General features: G+C 43.2%; 1 protein-coding gene across 4 annotated transcripts in view; it reads right to left on the minus strand.

Annotated features, from left to right (window-relative positions):
• Nucleotides 1–17,082, minus strand: part of LOC135515723 (protein kinase C and casein kinase substrate in neurons protein 2-like) — a 42,711-nt gene extending 25,629 nt beyond the window's left edge. For all 4 annotated transcript variants that reach the window (XM_064939419.1, XM_064939417.1, XM_064939418.1 and 1 more), the window contains exon 1: nt 16,961–17,082. The gene's annotated coding sequence lies outside the window, so the exon portion shown is untranslated. The remainder of the gene's footprint in view (nt 1–16,960) is intronic.
• Nucleotides 17,083–17,289: the final 207 nt, after the last annotated feature.

A 17,289-nucleotide genomic window follows, 5' to 3' on the forward strand; every position in this document is an offset into this window, starting at 1 on the left:
GTCCTCCAAACCACAGCTAGGGCTGGAGGACAGAGAGAGGGTTGTTGTGGCTGGAGGGGGGACCACAGACAAGAGTGGCTTTCACAACACTTGACCAACACATGCGCTCTGTTGTGCTTTTCTAGCACACACACACACACACACACACACACACACACACACACACACACACACACACACACACACACACACACACACACACACACACACACACACACACACACACACACACACACACACACACACACACACACACCACTGATTTCAGTGCTGCTCATATTCAAGTGCTGTCAGACAACATTAGTGGTCTCCTACTAAAGGGTTACCATAGTCCCTGGGCCAGACAACATTAGTGGTCTCCTACTAAAGGGTTACCATAAGCCCCTGGGCCAGACAACATTAGTGGTCTCCTACTAAAGGGTTACCATAAGCCCCTGGGCCAGACAACATTAGTGGTCTCCTACTAAAGGGTTACCATAAGCCCCTGGGCCAGACAACATTAGTGGTCTCCTACTAAAGGGTTACCATAAGCCCCTGGGCCAGACAACATTAGTGGTCTCCTACTAAAGGGTTACCATAAGCCCCTGGGCCAGACAACATTAGTGGTCTCCTACTAAAGGGTTGCCATATCAACTGTCAAGTGTTTTCTGTGAGCTTTTCCTCGCTCTCTGGCAGAAGACTCCATCCCAGCAATATGGAAATCGTCCACCATATGCCCAGTAACTAAAAAGAGCAACCTCGCCTGCAACAATGACTACAGCCCTGTAGCTTCAACATCTAGTGATGAAGAGCTTTGAAAGGCTGATTCTACAAAAGGAGGTATGCTGTTATACAGACCCTCTCCAGTTTGCTTACAAGCGGCACAGGGGTGTTGATGCAGTTCTGTCCCTACTGCACCGTGCCCACAACCACCTGGAGAAGCCCAAGACATACATCAGGATGGTATTTGTGCATTTCTCTAGTGCCTCTGATACAGTCCAGCCTCACTTAATGGTTAAAAAGTTCCAGGACATGAATGTCATTCCACATTTGATTTTCTGGGTCCTCTCCTTCTTGACAAATAGAGAACGGCAGGGTCAGATTCAATGGTCACTGCAGCTCTTCCAGAACCATCTGTACAGGATCACCGCAAGGCTGTGTCATCTGGCCTGTTTTATTCACCCTGTACACAGAGGACTGTAGGAGCTCAGACCCAGAGATGATGTTCATTAAGTACTCGGATGTCAGTAATTATGGACTAAGCAGGCAACTCATTTTGATCTCTCCCATTCAAATCCAACAAACTCCTTAAATCTGAAGTTTTGATTGTGTGCACACACACACAGGGATTGCAGAATGCTGCTAATCCTTTATACTGTAACCTACATGTTTGTGTTATGTTGTTATGCGTCTTGTACGTGCCATTCATTTCCACATATGAAACTCCCTCCCAGGAAATAAAAGTTGTTTGAATTGAACACACATCAGAAATAGATCTTCCTGTGCTCGCTCTCCCTCCTGCCCTCTCTCAGCTGCTGCTGTCCATCACTCACCAATCGCTGCCATGACAACTATGGAACACAGCAGGGCATGGAATGGACCACAACATACTACAGCTGAGCTAATCCCATTTGTAACTTTATAAAAAATAAACAGAGGACCGTTTGTGGGCCTGGTGGATCCATTCACACAATGTCTGATCAGTGCCTGTTCAGTGGCTTCTACAAAAGCATATTATTGTATCGATTCAACACCTTTCATGGAACATACAAATGGAGCAAACCCTTTCATTGAGTAAACAGCCTACATTTCTATACTGCTACTATACCGCTAACTAACCTAACAGAAACTAAGAGCTGGCTAGTGGCTACAACAACAGTCTTCCTAACGGAAGAGAACTCTGTATAGGGTGTCAGGTAGCCTAGTGGTTAAGCTTTAGACACAAGAGGCCTAATTCAGTCTTTCCCCATTCTCTCCAAAGTGTGCACTTGGTTGCTTTACGTTTAACCAAACCCTAAAAGGAGTGTGTCCACTGCCATGGAAGGACGCTAAAGTAATTCCACCACCTAAAATAGTAAAGCACCCTTTGCTGGCTCTAACAACCAGCCAATCAGTTAACAGCCTGTTCTTAGTAAACTGATGGAGATAATTGTGTTTGAACAAATACAAGGCTATTTTTCAGAGAACAAGTTAAGTACTGATTCAGCATGCATATAGAGAAGGACACTCAACTTGTACTGCACTGACTCAGATGACTGATTGGATCAAATAAATGGATAATAAGATGATAGTTGGAGCTATTTGGTTAGATTTCAGTGCAGTCTGATGTTATTGATCATAATTTGTTATTGAAAAAAGTAACTTGTTATGGCTTTACATCACATGGTTGGAAAGTTACTTATTTAATTTAACTTGGAAGCTTCTCTAACATCAGCACAGTGTCCCGCAGGGCAGTTGCCTTGGGCCGTTACTCTTTATTTCTACAAATGAGTTGCAACTTGTCTTACAAGAAGCTAGAATTACTATGTATGCTGATGATTCCACACTCTACGTGTCAGCACCCAATGCCAGTGAGAGCTCACAGACTCTTATTACAAGGAGTGTCCGTATCAGAATGGGTGGTTAACTATCAACATTTGGTTCATAACATTCTTCAAGACCTAAACCTCAACTGGAGTTGTGTATAAAGGGTGTGACAATTGAGCAAGTTGAGGAAGCTGAACTCTAGGAGTAATATTGGATGTGTTCATGGCATCCACATCACTAAGTTCTTAACATGGTCCACACACACCCCACAGTCTTGAAGAGGTCACGGCAGCACCTCTTCCACCTCAGGAGGCTGAAAAGATTTGACATGGGCCCTCGGATGTTCGACAGTTGCACCATAGAGAGCATCTTGACTGGCTGCATCACCCTTGACCGCAAAGCGCTAGAGAGTGGTGTGGACAGCCCAGTAAATCAGAGGCTGAGCTCCCTGCCATCCAGGACCTCTATATCAGGCAGTGTCAGAGGAAGGCCCGAAAATGGACAAAGTTCAGCCACCCAAGCCAGAGTGTTCACTCTCCTACCGTCCAGCAAACAGTACCAGAGCATCGGTTATCTGACGGATCAACAGGTTCAAAGACAGTTTCTACCCCCCAAGCCATAAAACTGCTAAATAATTCATGGTTACCCTGACTATTTACACTGACTCTATGTACACTCACAAGATGCGCACACACACACACACACACACACACACACACGTAGCCCTTTCCACTCACTGCCAATCATCCCTTATATGAGTTTAAATTGGCAGATGTTTTCATTAACCACCTACATTGGAACCCAGTGACTGTTACAGTAACATGTTAGAGCTCAGGTTCACAGCGTTGGATGGGTTTTTGACTGATAGACGCTACAAACTTGAGCACTGCTCGTGACAAGAATATGCCCCCATCCCTCCTGCTAATTGGGCTATATATTTGCACGTTGTTGTTGTCCGAGTGAGGGAAATGCGGTAAAACGAGAGGAGTCGATGTGTTCTGGAAGATGATACGTTGATGATTATAATAAAAAACAGTCCAAATGTGCACAAACTCATGGAATTTACAGTGTCAACATTTATGATCGCTATATTTGATCCACAGTTTACAGGGTGACATGCGTTATACCCTGGGTTGTCCTGAACACAACGAGCCTGTGTTTGTTCCACAGTTACAGGGTGACATGCGTTATACCCTGGGTTGTCCTGAACACAACGAGCCTGTGTCTGATCCACAGTAACAGGGAGACATGCGTTATACCCTGGGTTGTCCTGAACACAACGTGCCTGTGTTTGAAAATTAGGTGTGGAGCACACACACATGAATGCACTCATGACTCCAAAATTACACTTTAGTGCCTTTTGAAAGCCTAACACTGTAAGATCATATTTTATAACTTAGCTAACCATGTTGGCAGTAGAATAAGCTTTCAAATGATGCCAACCTGACCCAGATTGCGATTTATAATGGAATGTTTCTGGATTGTGTAAACAGTAATTGTGTGACGTTGGGGACGTGTGGCTGTGTTCCAAACAAACAACTGCAAGAGCACTTGCTTCAGTTCCTCAAACGCAAAGCTGGGAGAGCTCAAAAAAGTACCTTATAGTTGAAGGATCTTTCAGTAAAAGTGCACTGAAATTACATAGGAACTGTGCATAGCTTGGAGAGGTGTGTGGCAACTTATTGACACCAGTTAAACCTCGAACTCAACCCTTAATCGTTCTTTCTTATCTTGCACCTACTCCAAAATGTCAATGAATATTCTTGTTACTGAATGAATCCAGAGTATTTTCAGATTTTGTTAACAACAAATGCTGTGAGAAGTAGCATAAAATGTCAAATGCACATAAAGTCAACAGTGTAAAGTTCGGATTCAGTCTTGTGTCAGGTGAACTGTTGTCCTCAACTTTGGTCTGATAAAGTTCCCATAATCTCTAAAGTGTTCTTTCAATTGCTTCCATGGTCATGTGTATTATTTAGAGTTCCTCTGCTAAAAGCATTTCAATTCATCCCTATCCACATAGGCGTAAGGGGTTAAATGAGATCTTTAGAAAGAGGTGCTGAGAAACAATAAAATATAGATTCTCTTTTACTAAACTAAATTAACTAAACGGAGTAGCGTTCCCCAACTTGCGGCCCACTGGGGTGGTTTTATTTACCCCAAACATTTGAGCAAAAACAAATAAATATCAATTTTCAATGTTGGACATAAAATAATAAAAACAGCAGGACATCTCCAAGTGATTTTAATTTTGGAAATCTGTTTCCAACTATTCCTATGCATAAACAACTACCTCTTTCCCTACTGTATTTAATTTATTTATTTTGCTCCTTTGCACCCCATTATTTTTACTTTGCACATTCTTCCATTGCAAATCTACCATTCCAGTGTTTTACTTGCTATATTGTATTTACTTTGCCACCATGGCCTTTTTTTGCCTTTACCTCCCTTATCTCACCTCATTTGCTCACATCGTATATAGACTTGTTTCTACTGTATTATTGACTGTATGTTTGTTTTACTCCATGTGTACCTCTGTGTCGTTGTATGTGTCGAACTGCTTTGCTTTATCTTGGCCAGGTCGCAATTGTAAATGAGAACTTGTTCTCAACTTGTCTACCTGGTTAAATAAAGGTGAAATAAAATAAAATAAAAATATACAAATGTAAGAAAGGTTTGAAAATTATGTTTTAGTGAAATGTTAGATCAGTTTGGGCTTCTTACATTCAATTTGCAGTCTACAAATGATTTGTAATTATGTTACTCCCCGACTATCCACTCAAGAAAATTTAAAAAAAGTTGGTGATCCCTGAAATAGAGACATTCAATCTCCATTTCAGTTTTTTTGTTTTGGAAATGCACTTTGGAGAGATGTATTATTATTAAAGTTGCTATTTGCCTGAACTATCTCCTGGTGGCAGAGCATTCCATGATGACATTGCATGACTGATCGAAGCATTAAATACGTTTTTGATTTGGGTGCCGTGAAGAAACCCATAGACATATCCCACTAGAAACCACCACTATCGGAAGTGTAGGCAAATACATCATACAAGTGGTTAGACATTTTCTAAACAAATATTTCTTTAAAAAAGACTAGGAGAGAAGTAGTCAATCTCTCTTCAAGCCTCAACCAGGAAAAATCATCATGCATGTTGTTGATATTTGTTCTGTTTTTAGTTAAGGCCAAGGCATGCTGCTCTGTTTTGAGCCAGCTGCAGCTTTGCTAGGCCTGTTCTTTGCTGCAACCTGACCATATCACCGGACAGTAATCAAGACAGACAAGACCAGAACAAAAATATAAAACGCTACATGTAAAGTGTTGATCCCATGTTTCACGAGCTGAAATAAAAGATCCCAGAAATGTTCCATTTGCACAAAAAAGCTTATTTCTCAAAAATGTTGGTACCGTGACGATATCCTGAGGCCCATTGTCGTGCCATTCATCTGCCGCCATCACCTCATGTTTCAGCATGATAATGCGTGGGCCCATGTCTCATGGATCCGTACACAATCCTGGAAGCTGAAAATGTCCCAGTTCTTCCATGACCTGCATACTCACCAGACATGCTCACCCATTGAGCATGGTTGAGATGTTGGGTGGTCACACCCGATACTAAATCTTTGAAATTGTTGCATGTTGCGTTTATGGGGAGCGTCGCTGCACATGTATTTTCAGGTCTCTCCAGAGATGTTCGATAGGGTTCAAGTCCAGGCTCTGGCTAGTCCATTCAAGGACATTCAGGGACTTGTCCCAAAGCCAATGCTGCATTGTCTTGGCTTTGTGCTGAGGGTCGTTGTCCTGTAGGAAGGTGAATCTTTGGCCTAGTCTGGAGCAGGTTTTCATCAAAGATCTCTCTGTACTTTGCTCCATTCATCATTCCCTCGATCCTGACTAGTCTCCCAGTCCCTGCCGCTGAAAACAATCTCCACAGCATGATGCTGCTACCACCATGTTTCCCCATAGGGATGGTATTGGCCAGGTGATAAGTGTCTGGTTTCCTCCAGATGTGACGCATGGCATTCAGGCCAAAAAGTTCCATCTTGGTTTCATCAGACCAAAACAATCTTGGTTTGTCATGGTCTGAGATTTCTTTAGGACCAATGGACTGATTGGTTGCGTGTTGCAGAGATGGTTGTCCTTCTGGAAGGCTCTCCCATCTCCACAGAGGAACTCCAAAGCTCTGTCCGAGTGACCATTGGGTTCTTGGTCACCTGCCTGACCAAGGCCCTTCTCCCCCGATTGCTCAGTTTGGCCGGGTGGCCAGATCTAGGAAGAGTCTTGGTGGTTCCAAAGTTCTTCCATTTATGGAGGCCACTGTGTTCTTGGGGACCTTGAATGCTGCAGACATTTTTTGTTACCCGTTGTCAGATCTGTGCCTCGACACAATCTTGTCTCAGAGCTCTACGGACAATTCCTTCCACCTCATGGCTTGGTTTTTGCTCTGACATGTCAACTGTGGGACCTTATATAGACAGGTGTGTGCCTTTCCAAATCATATCCGATCAATAGATTCTACCACAGGTGGACTTCCATCAAGTTGTAGAAACATCTCAAGGAGGATCAATGGAAGCAGGATGCACCTGAGCTCAATTCCGAGTCTCATAGCAAAGGGTCTGAATACTAATGTAAATAAGGTGTCCTTTTATGTTGAATAATTTAGCACAAAAAAAATCAAACCTGTTTTCGCTTTGTCATCATGGGGTATTGTTTTTTTTAAAGAATTCAATCAATTTTAAAAGTCTAACGTAACAAAATGTGGAAAAGGATCTGAATACTTTCCAAATGCACTGTAGTAAGAAGTGAGTAAATATATTTATTTATTTGTCTGCCTTGACAATATTACTTTTCAGATGAATGTAATAACAGTTCTTTCTGTACTCTGTCATGTATGTTTTATTTGGACCCCAGGAATAGTAGCTGCTGCATGTGCAACAGCTAATGGGGATCCTAATCATGTACAAGTTCACACCCCATTACTTGTTTCTTTTTTTTACCTTTATTTAACTAGGCAAGTTAAGAACAAATTCTTATTTTCAATGACGGCCTAGGAACAGTGGGTTAACTGCCTGTTCAGGGGCAGAACGACAGATTTGTACCTTGTCAGCTCGGGATTCGAACTTGCAACCTTTCGGTTACTAGTCCAACGCTCTAACCACTAGGCTACCCTGCCGCCCCCATTACTTTTATGGACCGAAGGAATGAAAAACAAGGAATTGGTTCGAGTGTGGGCAAGAGGACATCTTCACTTTTAAACTTTATTAAGAGCTGCAATTAATCGTTCCTATAGCAACGATTAAAACATTCCCAAACCAGAAACCGTGGATTGATGGCAGCATTCGCGTGAAACTGAAAGCGCAAACCACTGCTTTTAATCAGGTAAAGGTGACCGGAAACATGACCGAATACAAACAGTGTAGCTATTCCCTCCGCAAGGCAATCAAACAAGCTAAGCGTCAATATAGAGACAAAGTAGAATCTCAATTCAACGGCTCAGACACAAGAGGTATGTGGCAGGGTCTACAGTCAATCACGGATTACAAAAAGAAAACCAGCCCCGTCACGGACCAGGATGTCTTGCTCCAAGGCAGACTAAATAACTTTTTGCCCGCTTTGAGGACAATACAGTGCCACTGACACGGCCAGCAACAAAAACATGCAGACTCTCCTTCACTGCAGCCGAGGTGAGTAAAATATTTAAACGTGTTAACCCTCGCAAGGCTGCAGGCCCAGACGGCATCCCCAGCCGCGCCCTCAGAGCCTGCGCAGACCAGCTGGCTGGTGTGTTTACGGACATATTCAATCAATCCCTATCCCAGTCTACTGTTCCCACATGCTTCAAGAGGGCCACCATTGTTCCTGTTCCCAAGAAAGCTAAGGTAACTGAGCTAAACGACTACCGCCCCGTAGCACTCACTTCCGTCATCATGAAGTGCTTTGAGAGACTAGTCAAGGACCATATCACCTCCACCCTACCTGACACCCAAGACCCACTCCAATTTGCTTACCTCCCAAATAGGTCCACAGACGATGCAATCTCAACCACACTGCACACTGCCCTAACCCATCTGGACAAGAGGAATACCTATGTGAGAATGCTGTTCATCGACTACAGCTCGGCATTTAACACCATAGTACCCCCCAAGCTCGTCATCAAGCTCGAGACCCTGGGTCTCGACCCCGCCCTGTGCAACTGGGTACTGGACTTCCTGACGGGCCGCCCCCAGGTGGTGAGGGTAGGCAACAACATCTCCACCCCGCTGATCCTCAACACTGGGGCCCCACAAGGGTGCATTCTGAGCCCTCTCCTGTACTCCCTGTTCACCCACGACTGCGTGGCCACACACGCCTCCAACTCAATCATCAAGTTCGCGGACGACACAACAGTGGTAGGCTTGATTACCAACAACGACGAGACGGCCTACAGGGAGGAGGTGAGGGTCCTCGGAGTGTGGTGTCAGGAAAATAACCTCACACTCAACGTCAACAAAACAACGTCAACAAAACTAAGGAGATGATTGTGGGACTTCAGGAAACAGCAGAGGGAACACCCCCCTATCCACATCGATGGAACAGTAGTGGAGAGGGTAGTTGGCTTTAAGTTCCTCGGCATACACATCACAGACAAACTGAATTGGTCCACCCACACAGACAGCATCGTGAAGAAGGTGCAGCAGCGCCTCTTTAACCTCAGGAGGCTGAGGAAATTTGGCTTGTCACCAAAAGCACTCACAAACTTCTACAGATGCACAATCGAGAGCATCCTGGTGGGCTGTATCACCGCCTGGTACGGCAACTGCTCCGCCCACAACCGTAAGGCTCTCCAGAGGGTAGTGAGGTCTGCACAACGCATCGCCGGGGGCAAACTACCTGCCCTCCGGGACACCTACACCACCCGATGTTACAGGAAGGCCATAAAGATCATCAAGGACATCAACCACCCGAGCCACTGCCTGTTCACCCCGCTATCATCCAAAAGGCGAGGTTAGTACAGGTGCATCAAAGCTGGGACCAAGAGACTGAAAAACAGCTTCTATCTCAAGGCCATCAGACTGTTAAACAGCCACCACTAACATTGAGTGGCTGCTGCCAACACACTGACACTGACTCAACTCCAGCCACTTTAATAATGGGAAATGTAAAATATATCACTAGCCACTTTAAACAATGCTACCTAATATAATGTTTACATACCCTACATTATACATCTCATATGTATATACTGTACTCTATATCATCTACTGCATCTTTATGTAATACATGTATCACTAGCCACTTTGTTTACATACTCATCTCATATGTATATACTGTACTCGATACCATCTACTGTATCTTGCCTATGCTGCTCTGTACCATCACTCATTCATATATCTTTATGTACATATTCTTTATCCCCTTACACTTGTGTGTATCAGACAGTAGTTTTGGAATTGTTAGTTAGATTACTTGTTGGTTATTACTGCATTGTCGGAACTAGAAGCACAAGCATTTCGCTACACTCGCATTAACATCTGCTAACCATGTGTATGTGACAAATAACATTTGATTTGATTTAATTTTATTGTGAGGAACTGCAGTTTGAGCAGACATTTTTTCTGTTTTGTCCTCTGTTATGAAAGACCCCTTACACTCAAGGAAATTGGCCTATATGGATTGAGCCCAATTGAAATGTTTTTTAATTGAAGAACTTTAAAAGCTATTGCATGACCATGGAAGCAATTCATTCATTTGAATCCTTCAGGGGTAAAGAGCACACTTCAGAGAGGAGCAAAAATGGAATTAGGCCCCTGGTGTTGTTCCTGGCAGACTGCGCAGAGTCTGAAGTCCCCTCAGCTTCTCTAGGCATACACACACCGGCCACAAAATACAAAACAGAGGGAGGGGAGAAAGAGGAACAGAAAGTTTACCTTTCAAACCGAGACGTTTTCCCGCCAACTTTTTGCCGAATTTTCTTTATATATGAAAGTCATTGCCGGCGACAAAGCCTCTACTTTTATTTCTGCCAACCGACAGTGTCATGATTAAGGTAAAGGTCTGTCTACGGCCTAGTATGAAATGTAGCAGTAATGCCGAGGCAGCATTGGCACACACTACGCTCTAAGCTCTTGATGGTTGCTAGGCAGCGCCCGTTACTGCTATCCTCCAGCCAGTTCTAAACTTTGAGGCATGTCACTCCACCCATCTCGTCCCATAGCCCACCGCATGCACTGTTTTCTTAACCACAACCGGATGGATCCATAAAGAATTACTGTGGGAATAAATATCACTGAATGACGAAAACATTGGAATAAAATAGGCTAGTGCAATTGAAGGCATCAAATGGTTGCTTACTGATAGTCCCAAAGTCATCCAATTGTTACAATACATTTGAAGCAATAGCCTACCCGTGTGTGTTCAACTATTTCAGGACCGTTTTACCCTGCTTTGAGACAAGCGTGAGGACTTGTATTGATAAAATCTATCAATGTCTGATTTTCTTTTTACTGAATCTCCATTTGGATATTGGTTAGGCTACAAATAGGCTGGTGAAATGCTAAATTGAGGTGAGGGCTACTCATGATCATCTTGTCTAGTTGGCTCATTTACTATCGCTGATCAGAATATTTTGCCAGCGTGTTATGTAGCTTAACAAGCAGATTGTTTTGCTCTTCATTTTCAGTTGCTTAGTAACCTAGGCCAACTCCAGACCTAAAGCCTGTGACTTGTCTTAATCAATGTGATTTTGTATCATTGAATCTCCCCCTGTATGCTATATATGGTTTATTCTCCGTCTGGGAAAATAATTGGAGGTGGTGTAGCTCATCTATTAGTTTACTCATCCATCACTGATCAGAAACATTTACCACGCAATAATGTAGCCTAAATCCAGTGTAGGCTTTGTAATGGTGTATATTCAACGATTTATTCAAATAGACGACCACCCACATCAGCCCATGTCTACTGCCACTCCTAAACTTGCCGGCATGTGCACAGGAGATAGAAAAGGTTTGTCCCGGCAATAATGTATTAGGCTCTAAAAAACATGTCTATTAAAAAAAATTTTTTTTTTTACATGCAACATAGTGTAAAGTCTGTCTGTAAAGGGTATAGGATTTGTGTGTCTCTCTGTGTGTGTATCCTCCTGAGAATAGAATTAGGAGTGGTGGTCTTCATATTCATCTCAAACGAGGCCACAGATATGACGTCGCGCCAAACGGCCAACTGCTCAAGTTTCCATTCTTGATGAAGGAAATAGGGAACTAGGTCAAACATTCATTTCATGTTCAGATATTACTACAATTATAGTCCAGGTGTACCAAGCATGGTGCAATTCTGCAAATGCCAGCAGCAGATACTTCAAGTTCCAACATTGTCCAATAACCTCTGAAAAACTGAACAAATCTAGGTCTGCATACAGCATAGACATACACTGCTTATTGTCTACAGTGGACAATGCGTTAGGCTGCGTGGGGTATAGGCAGCAATGCGTTAGGCTGCGTGGGGTATAGGCAGCAATGCGTTAGGCTATGTGGGGTATAGGCAGCAATGCGTTAGGCTACGTGGGGTATAGGCATAGTATGCTGTGTGTGTGTCTCCTGGCGTGTTGAGAAAACACAGACACCCTCTAGCTCCAGAACTGGACCGGCTGGGGTTATATGAACCAACATCAAGGGATACAGGGCCCCCTCGGATTGGACAGCTGTCAGCTGCACATAGAAATACAGGTTTCCAGAGTCAGTGAGACAGAGAGACAGAGATGGGTCACCCAGGGAGTAACTGAATACACATGACCAGTGAACAGCAGCACTGGAGGGGCCTGAGTCATGACACACTACAGCCCTGCTACACCCAGAACAGAAGCATGACATGAGAATCCACTGACCTTTACCACAGAGACAGTGAGATACAGACAGACAGTGAGATACAGACAGACAGTGAGATACAGACAGACAGTGAGATACAGACAGACAGTGAGATACAGACAGACAGTGAGATACAGACAGACAGACAGTGAGATACAGACAGACAGACAGTGAGATACAGACAGACAGACAGTGAGATACAGACAGACAGACAGTGAGATACAGACAGACAGTGAGATACAGACAGACAGTGAGATACAGACAGACAGTGAGATACAGACAGACAGTAAGAGGGGGGGGGTGATTGAGAGAGAGAATGTGGGAAATAGAGTGAAACTGAATGACTATAAAAAGAGAGAACATGGAAAAAATAACAAAAGAGAACAAGAGCATAATAAGATAAACAAGAGAGTTAGTAACAAGGTGATGTGGGAGATGACTGGTAGGCTCTTCTAAGTCTAAATAGAGAGGACCCTCAGTGTTGGCTAAATGACATGGGTGGAGGGTTAAACATAGCCTACTGTCTATCAGTGGGCTTCAATTATTTTCTATTCTATTTCTGAAGTTGACCACTCTCCACAGATAGCAGTTTGCGGTAGACGGACAGTGCTGGAATGCTCTTAGGCAACTCTGGGCTCAGGGCATTGTATTACTGGTTACTGGTCTGAACTCAGCCACACAATCCTGGCAAACAGACCCTGTCCATTCCACTATTCATAGCTTCAGGTCTGTACTCTTTAGCAGCCCCAGAGAGACAGACAGCGCTCTAATAGAGATCTATAAAAGAGACAAGAGACAGGGACAGTGGGGTACACATGTTAGGATGCTGATCTGTTCATACCACCACTGCAGGGCAATAAAGCGAAGCTCACAAGCATGTCATGCCCAAGCATGTCTGTCCTCGAACAAGGTGTGTGTGTGTGTGTGTGTGTGAGTTCTCAAACACAGCCCCAGACAGATCTCACAATCATGCCCTTATAAATAAGCACCTCTCACACAATGAGAGTGGTGTGTATTTAGAGATGGGGGTGTGTGTTCACCACTCTGTTCTCTGCTCCTGTCCCTGAAACAGAGTTCACACACATACACACCAGACAGCAACACCACAATGCAGGGCATCGCATGAGATAAGAATTTGACATAATCACATCTCCCTGCCCATTCTGCCATTAAAAACTCAGATGTCTGATCAGTCACCCTAGTTTGCGCTAACCTAACCCATCATAAGATGAAAAACAAACACAGATATAGGGTCAGGACAATACCAGTATCGAGATACTCGTTGCTATTGTGGCAAGGAAACAAAACACAAGGCAGATTTGACTTCTTTAGGAAAACATCCCTATTGTTGGAAACAAACATCATTATGTTGTCATCCAGTCACACTTATTTTCCATGTTACAGAACACAATATGTTACATACATCAACTTTAACAGACCAAAGAGTTTGGGCTGCTTCATGTTTTCCATGGAAACAATGTCACAATACTGATATCGTCACAGCCCTACACTGATCCAGGGTAGTCTACCTCAACACACAATGGCAACAAGTTACCTTGGAGGGGTGTCGTGTCTGATTAGTCTCCCTGTTACAAAAGGAGACACTTCCTTGTTGTCTGCCAGTGACTCACTGACTATGTGAGCAGGGGAGGCCCCAATCACAGATGTTACACAGTTTGGCCTGACCAGGAAAATAACACTTCCTCTCTTTTGGGTGTAAAGTTAAAAGAGAAGAAAGAAGAACACAGGCGCCAGAGTGAGGTCCAGGTCCGAGTGCTGCTGATCCAGGATCAGGTTCCCCTGTCCATGTATGATTTATTATTAAGAATTAAACTGATCCTTAAATCAGCGCTCCCCAACCAACTCAGTGGCTTTGTGGTAAGAGTGTTCACCCTGAGATGGGAAGGTTGGTAGTTTGATCGAGTTATACCAAAGACTGTAAAATGGGACCCAATGCGTCTACGCTTGGCACTCAGCATTAAGGAGATAGATTGGGGGTAAGGCACTGCGATAGACTGGCATCCTGTCCAGGGGGTGTACCAAGACTCGTGCAAGGCTACCTATGCAAATCAGCACTCCTACTCTGAGACCCTTGATACATAAGGCCCCAGAACAAGCCTTATGGCTGTAGTAGGAGATATCACAAATGTGGAATGGATCAAGACCAGTCATACATTGTACAAGTAAGACTACATGTATACACTAAACCCCAAATGAACCCTGATTAGAAGCCCCTGGCTTGAGTCCCCATTCTCCACCCTTCTCCCAAAGTGAGGACTTGAACACCCTTCATGTTTTAAACAGTGGACACTCCCTCTAGCCAATGCTTTGACCATTCCAATGCTTTTAAATTCATGTCGGGAAGTGTGCTAGTAAGTGCACACTTTTGGAAAAGGGTGGAGAATTGGGACGCAATGCTGAATGTCCTGTTGCTGCCTCTGAGCATTGCATGATCGGTTCTTGAGGAGTGTTCAGATGTAGGGTTTTAGTGGATCATTGTGACAATTCAGGATTATCATTTGCTATCTTCCAGGAAGTGATAACATGGCTGCCATGGAATTATCTGTCATTTTGCTGAAATGGAACTGGCCAAACTTGTCATCTCTATGGTTCTACTCTCTGGCCTTAGTATAAACACAGGCCTGCATAGGGTGAATGTTAGCACTGTTCCTTCAGAGTTTTATCATGGCAACGGAATGTAAAGACTAGGGTACAATTTTGCTACTAGGTCATCAACCTATTAGCAAATGTCCGTCTACTGTAGTCCTGAAGTAGTTTTTTTCATAAGAAAAATATATCCGTTTCCATTTCCTTCTTTTGTTTCCTAAAATAAACATGTGTCGAGATGTATTTTGCAATTATGGCTGCCATCCCTACCATATTATGTTAGTTCACAGTGGGACACCATATTTATAAATCTCTATTGGGGTGTTTTAAAAGATTGGGTAAACTTCTGACTTGAACACAATCGACTTTAGAGGAGCGAAGTGTTTCCGTAGCAACTATAGTTTGTAAACTTGGATTTTTTTTCCATTTTTTTTTTCACTGTGTAAGTCAGTCAACCTTGTCCTCCTTGGTGATGAAGCTGTGCATTGCTGCTGTTGATCTCACAATGACAGAATGGGGCCTATAGTGGACCCTCTCTGTATGGCAAACCCTGTCCCCAGTGGGGATCAGAGTCAATAACTTAATGTTGAGAGGCTCAAAACTGTGCTCAATGAATGTGTGTAGCCTAGATTCTCTCTACTTTGAGTCACTGACACCACCAGCAGTCATCCCTACCCAAAAACCTTAGACCAAGGGGCATGCTTAAACAATGGCATTTGTTCCACTCTTACAGGCATTTTCCATGTTAAAGTGCCAACCGAGGGAGACACATAATGGGGGGAAATACTGGATTAAGTGACATCACAGATATGAGCAGCTTTCTAGTCACTTTCCTGTGGAAGCCCATGTGCTGTGCTGGCATGATGTTAAGGGCCTGGTCACCACAGAAAAAAATGAGTACAATGCCACTCCAACTTCCAGGTGACGAATGATAACGATGATGATGGATGGTACTTTAAATCCTATAGTTTGACAACCCTGTTTTTTAAGCTTTCAAATGATATGCAAAATGGGTCCAGTCAACTTTGAGAATCTCCATCTCCTGAATGTTTTGGCATTCAGGTCCAAAACATAACTCCCATTCCACTTCTCTCAAGGGAAGGTTTTGGGTCATCAGTATTTGGCCCAATGATAAAGTCAAACTCCTATTTCTAAAATGAATATTCTTAAAATCAGATTTTAAACCTAAGTCACACATTTTGACAGTGCCACTTGGCCATTTAGTGTGAACCAATGATTTATATTAGGTGCAAACCAAGGTTGTGTTTAAAAAATAAAAAAAAAGTGATTGAATTCATAAATCTGTTTTAAAGTGAAAACTAACTAGCTTTTTAGCTAGAAACGTTTACCCGATGACAGAAGATCGCTAGATACAGAACATTTGTGGTGATTAGTTGACTCTGAATTTAGACTACATGAGATGACAGCGGGGTTATCGTTACTTCTGAATCCTGCCCCGCCCTTCTTTCAGTCACCGACGCAAGGGCTGTAGTCAGACAGACAGATCTTGAGCCAACTAAAAATATACCCTAACAAAATACTCCCGACCCAATATGTTAATTCCCTATTTATGGAGCTAGCTCGTAAGTAAGCAATTGGCTATTATGCTAGTAATAGTTTACTAGGACTAGGTAGCGGGCTATCTTAAACATTGTTAGTTAAGTAAATCATTAGCTCACGTTAACGTTAGTTAGCTACCTAACTAACTAGGTAGCCTTCTACCAGGACCCATAACAAGTAACGTTAACTAGTTAGATCTAACGTTAGCTAGCTACCGACCGTACTGCTATGTCAACCATAGTTCGTTAGCTAGCTAACGTTAACTTAGCTGTTTCATACCCCACCTTCCAGCTGGTTGGATAGTAGTGGCTAACGTTGGCTAAATAGCTTGCTTCTGGTAATGTTACATAGAAAAACGTTCGTACAGTTGCTGTAAAGTTTAAAAACCAAAGTTCCAAATGAACAAAATAGGTATTAGATATAGCTGGACATGCTATCACTTTACCTTGAAGAGTTCCGCTCCTCTTCAGAGACGCGAATCAATGAATAAATTAGCTGTATTTAGCTGGCTAACCTTTTACCAGTTGTTTTTTTTCTTCTTACCAGTAACAGGAGCCGCAGCATCAACGCACCCACCATCTCTTCCGGTATGCAAAATTCAAAACCTTCAAAATAATAGTTCTTATTTCAAGAACTGCATACAAAATTAATATATGGCCACTGACATTGTTTAGCAAAACGGCAGCCCTGCCACTTGTTTTGGTATACAGCTGAGGGATGGGGAAATGTGACCCCTCTCAAATTCAGAGAGTGCTCTGACACAGTCCATGTTAG

Source organism: Oncorhynchus masou, chromosome 27, assembly GCF_036934945.1.
Source record: "Oncorhynchus masou masou isolate Uvic2021 chromosome 27, UVic_Omas_1.1, whole genome shotgun sequence".
In the NCBI taxonomy this organism is placed as follows: domain Eukaryota; kingdom Metazoa; phylum Chordata; class Actinopteri; order Salmoniformes; family Salmonidae; genus Oncorhynchus; species Oncorhynchus masou.